The 7,053-nt window shown below is 45.8% G+C and overlaps 1 non-coding gene across 1 annotated transcript; it reads left to right on the top strand.

Annotated features, from left to right (window-relative positions):
* The first annotated feature begins 202 nt into the window (after window positions 1–202).
* LOC138362632 (5S ribosomal RNA) lies at window positions 203–321 on the top strand. Its single transcript, XR_011227837.1, has one exon. It is a non-coding gene; the product is annotated as a 5S ribosomal RNA (ribosomal RNA).
* Window positions 322–7,053: the final 6,732 nt, after the last annotated feature.

Below are 7,053 nucleotides of genomic sequence, written 5' to 3'. Positions count from 1 at the left end.
GAAGTAGGTAGATGTAAAATGTCTGTAAATGGCGAAAGAACATAAACCCAAGACTGAATAAACGATGTTAAATATCCATGCCAAGGAGACAAAAATATGTTAGGATACAATTACCATTAAGACACCACAAGCAGGTCCGTATCCTGCCGCGATGACTTAAAAAAAGAGTTGGTTATTAGCCACAATGTGTAGGCAGTCTCATGCCAACGGCCATACCACGTTGAGAACACCGCTTCTCGTCCGATCAGCGAAGTTAAGCAACGTTGGGTTTGGTTAGTACTTGGATGGGTGACCGCCTGGGAACACCAAATGCTGTTGGCAATAATGTTTTTTGTTTTGTTTTGTTTTGTTTCGTTTGTTTTTGTTTGAATGGCTGGCTCCACGGGAAATTCACGGAGTTGTGTGGAATAAGGCCTGGTAAAATGAATTAATATGTATGTCATGTTTAAAACAAACTCGCTTAATATAGATATTGTGTGAGGCTTTATACAAAAACGAACAACCAAAACAAAACATGTTGTATATATATATAGCTTAATCCGGGTTTGAACTCGCAACTCCAAGAATACGCATCACTTATATACACTTTACCACTGGACCACTGCTGCAGGACACTAGCTTGATGCTGAGGTATCAATTTAATGACGTAAATGCCATTTCCACAAATAAATGATAATTAAAAAGTATTTGTATGTACAAATCTTTTCTGTTTAAAAGGCTACAAATCAGTTACTGATATAATTTGTGTTAATGTTTCTATACCCACAGGAAGGCATATTTTTGCTTATATGTAAAGGGTACGGAGAAGGAATCCACAGACCATCATTCCCCTCCCCTTCCCTCCCCCCCCCCCCCCCCAACTCCCACCTACTACCACCACCACCACCACCACCACCACCACCACTACCACTCACCACCAATCACCACCACCACACCTAACCGAAAACCCCCTAACACATCAACCCTCCCCCCAATCAACAGGCGAAATAATAACCCTCAAATGCCTGCCTGCCTGCCTGCCTGCCAGCCAGCCAATACTAACGGTCTTCTCAGAAAGAAAATCTCTTTGTATCTGTATTACTTGATGAAATGTATGATTCTAATAATGAAAATAAATTTTGATGTCGGTTGTATGAGCATAATGACCAATATGCACATGATATGAATGAATTAAATAGTGTAGTTTTAAGTAATTAGGTTGTAGACACATTAAGCGGATATGATATTTGACGCGTCCAGAACTGGTGATTTTTGGTTTAGTTTTAAATGCACCACCACCACCACCACCACCATTGCTTCCCCAGAGCCTAATTAAGGACCGGTAAAAGGAGTCAATATGTATGTCATCTATAAAACCAAAGAATGAATAAAAAAAAACACACACCTACATAATAGTATAGGAAGATTGTATGGCAAAAAAAAAAAGTATTATTCCCATTGGGTCGTTTGAACTCGCGACTTCCAAAACACCAGCCACACACCTTACCACCCAGCCACCATAGAATTGGTATAATTGTGCAACTTTAGTTATAAAAGTAAAGTTTTCTCACATTGTATTGATAACTTAAAGGATTTTTTTTTCTCTACAAATCTTATTGTCTGTTCTATGAAAAGGCTGATGTAAATTATGTATTTTTTGAATGATTGAATTGTAGGCACATTAAGCGGATTCGATATTTGATATATCCAGAAAAGGCGATTTATGTTCAGTTTTAAAATGCATCACCGTTAACGCTAAAGGACTGGTAAAATGACTCGATGTTTGTCATTTTTAAAATAAACACTAAAACAGGCCCTTAACATATATAATGTTTGAATATAAATTGAATGCATATAAATACAAAGTGGGAGTGGCTGGCTGGCTGGCTGGCTGGCTGGCTGGCTGGCTGGCTGGCTGGCTGGCTGGCTGGCTGGCTGGCTGGCTGGCTGGCTGCCTGCCTGCCTGCCTGCCTGCCTGCCTGCCTGCCTGCCTGCCTGCCTGCCTGCCTGCTGCCTGCTGCTGCTGCCTGCCTGCCCGCCCGCCCGCCCGCCGCCCGCCTGCTTGCCTTGCCTTGCCTTGCCTTGCCTTGCCTGCCTGTCCTGTCCTGTTATTGCCTTGCCTTGCCTTGCCTTGCTTGCCTTGCCTGCTGCTGCTGCTGCTGCCTGCTGCTGCTGGCTGCAGCTGGCTGGCCGGCCGTAAATCAACTCTTAACAACACCACACCACACCACACCATCACTCATCACCCATCACCCACCACCGGCCCCAGTCTCCCAGCCTCTCTTATATACCCGAGCAGGCCCTTTAAATTATTTGAATTGTTGCACTTCGGCCAATGGCACGATCGCTGCTGCTCAAACATATTCTGGTTCACAAGTATTATAATATATATATATTATATATATATATATATATATATATATATATATATATATATATATATATATATATATATATATATATATATATATATATTCATGAAACACATTAAAACCTTGATCATTTATTCATTCATTACGTCTAGTGAAGAATTGCTTTTGTTCATTTGTATGATTAAAAATTGATAGAATATGAATTCCTCGCTTAAAGTAAAATATAAAATATATATTGGATTTATATGATTGGTTAATATTCCAAGTGATGCTGAATATCCCCTATAATTTTGTTTTGTTTGTTTGTTATGTACACATTCCAAATGAAATCAATATAAATGTTATTATTAATGTTTGAAAGTTGATTGTCTACTTGAATCTCTCTATTAAAGTGTGTGTGGCTCCGGATGGAGCCTGGTTATGGTATTTGTCGTGGTGGGTGGCAGAAGTGCTTACTTCTTCTCTGTCTTCTTTGGCAAAAGAACTGCCTGAATGTTTGGAAGAACACCTCCCTGTGCAATGGTTACGCCAGACAGAAGTTTGTTGAGTTCTTCGTCGTTGCGGATGGCCAACTGCAAGTGACGTGGGATGATACGGGTCTTCTTGTTGTCACGTGCGGCGTTACCGGCGAGCTCCAGAACTTCGGCAGCGAGGTATTCCATGACGGCTGCCAGGTAGACAGGAGCGCCAGCACCGACGCGTTCGGCGTAGTTGCCTTTACGCAGCAGACGGTGAATTCTGCCCACGGGGAACTGAAGTCCGGCCCTGCTGGAGCGAGACTTTGACTTGCCCTTCACTTTGCCTCCCTTGCCGCGTCCTGACATTGCTGCTGCTGTTGTGGGTTTGTGGTGTTTTATGCCGGCCCGCAGATCGAGCTTCGTGTTATATACCCCGCTCAGGATCAAGGGAGTCCGCCACTGACCAATCAGCGCGCTCCGCCACGCGACCCGCTCTGAGCTGAGTCGCGAGCGGGATATAAAAGGAAAGCTCGACTCGCGCAAAAGTTCATTATTGTATCGCAACGCCAGCCAGCACGAGCATCATCATGCCACCCAAGGCATCTGGAAAGGCTGCCAAGAAGGCCGGAAAGGCCCAGAAGGCCATTGCCAAGGGCGATAAGAAAAAGAAGCGCAGGAGGAAGGAGAGCTACAGCATCTACATCTACAAAGTGCTGAAGCAGGTCCACCCCGACACTGGTATCTCTTCCAAAGCCATGTCGATCATGAACTCGTTCGTGAACGACATCTTCGAGCGCATCGCCGCCGAGGCTTCTCGCCTGGCCCACTACAACAAGCGTTCCACCATTACCAGTCGGGAGATCCAGACGGCTGTAAGGCTCCTGTTGCCCGGAGAACTGGCCAAGCACGCCGTCTCTGAGGGCACTAAGGCCGTCACCAAGTACACCTCCTCCAAGTAAACGGCTTACTTACTGCCCTGTGGTGGTGGCTTGGCCTCAAACCAACAAACTCGGCTCCATTGGAGCCACACTTTAATTTCTAAAGAGATTGTGAGTGTTAGACACCAATACTATTATAACAAAAACCTCTGTCACTGAAAGCAAATAGCTATAAAATGAGAATATTTATGAAACTGTCTGTGTGTGTTTCTCTCTCTCAGTCTCTGTCTGTCTGTCTGTCTGTCTGTCTCTGTCTGTCTGTCTCTGTCTGTCTGTCTCTCTCTCTCTCTCTCTCTCTCTCTCTCTCTCTCTCTCTCTCTCTCTCTCTCTCTCTCTCTCTCTCTCTCTCTCTCTCTCTCTCTCTCAACACATATAACACTCGGTATCTTTTTTCTAGAGATTAGAGATTCATTGTTATGTTCCACATTAGGATTACTATGCAGGCCACCCTCTTAAGGTTTGAAAATGTCAAGAAAACGGTTAATTTAAAATGTCATCTCCTAACTTAACAGATTAAGCCAGAGGACCAAAACAGAATAAAACAGGACAGGACAGTATGTCACTTATACAAGCTGCTTTTATTTCTAGTACAGTATGACAATTTTTTTTTTTTTTGGAGGGGGGGGGGGGATCCTTGGCAGTGCATAAGAATGAAAAGCGACGGCGTTTTGTTTGTAAGAGGACAGGTTGTACTACAAATGACTTGATTTATTGATATCACGTGTATGTATGACACCTAAATTATTGTATTTATTTATTTATTATTATTATATGAGATGAAGGTTAATTCATATGACTGATGCTAGGAATGTCTGAAATCTCCTTAGAAGGATATTTTGGCCCTGAGAAGGGCCGAGTTTGGTGTATACTAGGGTGGTCGTTTTAGCTTATGCACGCTCTCCACGGATACGGCGAGCAAGCTGAATGTCCTTTGGCATGATGGTGACACGCTTGGCGTGGATGGCACAGAGGTTAGTGTCCTCGAAGAGACCGACCAGGTAAGCCTCGGATGCCTCCTGTAAAGCCATGACGGCAGACGACTGGAAGCGAAGATCGGTCTTGAAGTCCTGGGCAATCTCGCGCACCAGACGCTGGAAGGGAAGTTTCCTGATGAGCAACTCTGTGCTCTTCTGGTAACGACGGATCTCACGCAGGGCGACCGTTCCGGGCCTGTAACGGTGAGGCTTCTTCACGCCCCCTGTGGCAGGAGCAGACTTGCGTGCTGCCTTGGTGGCCAGCTGCTTACGAGGAGCCTTGCCTCCCGTGGACTTGCGAGCAGTCTGCTTGGTGCGAGCCATGGTGAACAACTGTGGTTTGTGATGGCCGGCGCCGAAAAATTTTTGCTTATATACGCCGTCTCGAGGCGCTTGCTCGAGCGCCATTGGCTGCTCGACTCGCCTACGTCACCCCGTTGCCCCTCCCCTCCTTCCTCTGGCTGCAGCCAACAGGCAGCTCACCTCAAACACTATTATCGCTGATTTTGCTCTATTTTTTGGATTTGTGCAAAAGTCATTTCACAGAGACGTGAAACAGACGAGTAGGCAACTGCAGTTTTGAAAGCGTTGTGAGAAAGCCGTGTTTCTGCTCGAGTACAAGCATAAAGTAAGGACAGGCAGGAGTTAGCCATGCTACAAGTACGTCCGCTTGACGGGATATAGTCTGGGGAAATCGTGCGATTTTTTTTTCATCTTTTCATTGGCAACGGAAGCAGCAGCACGTCGCCGCTCGCAGTGAGATCTAGGCGATACGCTGTTGAGCGCCCCCGCACCTGCAACCACCTGCCTCTGCATTATTGCAGTTACATGGGACCACCGTTTTGAGGCATCTGACATCACAACCACCACAGTGATCCAACAGCATCGATTTAAACAACAGCCAGAGATGCAGAGCGCTAGTAGCACCTGTTGCTAACTTGCAAGGTCAGGGCCGCTTGGTCGGCCCAGACGAGCATACTCTCGTGGTAACCCTACCTGGGGCCACATCCTTATCACAGCCATCTTCCATCCAAGGCAACACCCAGGCAAACTGGCACACACCTCTTTTTCAGGCAACGACGGCTCTTCCTCTCGGCGTGTTCACGGTTTATGTTACAGCTCTATCAGTGATATAACGTGCAAAGATACATTACCCTAGTGGGCCAACCCGTACTGCCACCCTGAATAAAACCAGGGACAGCTGGATGGCCTAACTTACGTAATGTGTATTGCCGTGCATAGCACTCTTTCTCTCCTCTGCTAAACATTTCTTCCTCTTCAGGCCGGGACCTACCCCCTGTGCGGTGAAAGTGCAGTGGGGTTATTCGTCCTTTCCTCCCAGGTGGGGTCACAGCACGTGCTTGCGCCCTGTGTCTCCCTGCCTGGCTTGTTTGCTATGCCGATCCACTGCTAGAACCTCGTGATAGTGCGAGTCAACTAGCAGTGGGGGTTGCCCTTGAGTAACACCTTCAGGACTCACGAATACTTTGTATTTGTGCCGAACCGGGTTCAATTAGCCTGCTAGGAACCCGGAATTACGCCTCTGACAACCGAGCTCCAACCCACAGCTCACGAGCACACTGACCCCCCCACTGAGCTAATGGAATCGCAGTGATTGGCACAAGACACGGGACTGTCAGTAGACAGTGAGTCACAATGGCTCACTGTCTACGGATGACCTACACTGGGAATACACCCATAGACACTAGTTGACTGCATCACTACCTTTTACAATGCCACTGGCACACCAGCCACTAACCATATAAAACATGCCAACACAAACACCATCAAATTTCTCATTGCCTCTGAAGACGACCTTTTTGCCTGTTTCAAGGAACCTACTTTCAGAAAACTCACACAAGCTTCACTTACTCCTGTTCTCACTATTGAACAAAAAACTAAATGCTCTGTACTTGTAAGAAATGTCGACAGCTCTGTCCTTTCAGCACCTACTACTATCAATCTCTCTCAAGACATCTCTCACAGGAATGCTATTACTGTAATGGAGATATACCCAGTGCCCAATACAAAACACCTCAAGATCCAATGTTCCTCCCCTACAGAAGCTCAAAAACTCTTGCACCATGGAATTAAAATCCTCCACACCAGCACTCCTCCCTATCTCATTAGTCCAGTTGACTATCTTCCTTTGCTGCAATGCTTTAAATGCTACAATACAGTCATGAAACCCGGAAATGTAAAAGCCCACAAATTTGTTCAAAATGTTCTGTAGAAGGCCATTTTTACACTCAGTGCTCTGCCAACACTTTAAAATGCATCAATTGCCAAGGAGGTCATTCAGCAGTTGACAAATCTTGCCCTTTGAGAAAGC

The sequence above is a fragment of the Procambarus clarkii genome, unplaced genomic scaffold (genome assembly GCF_040958095.1).
Source record: "Procambarus clarkii isolate CNS0578487 unplaced genomic scaffold, FALCON_Pclarkii_2.0 HiC_scaffold_2196, whole genome shotgun sequence".
Lineage (NCBI taxonomy): Eukaryota > Metazoa > Arthropoda > Malacostraca > Decapoda > Cambaridae > Procambarus > Procambarus clarkii.
The sequence above is the reverse complement of the archived record's forward strand: the minus strand, read 5'-3'. Positions and strand labels throughout refer to the sequence as shown.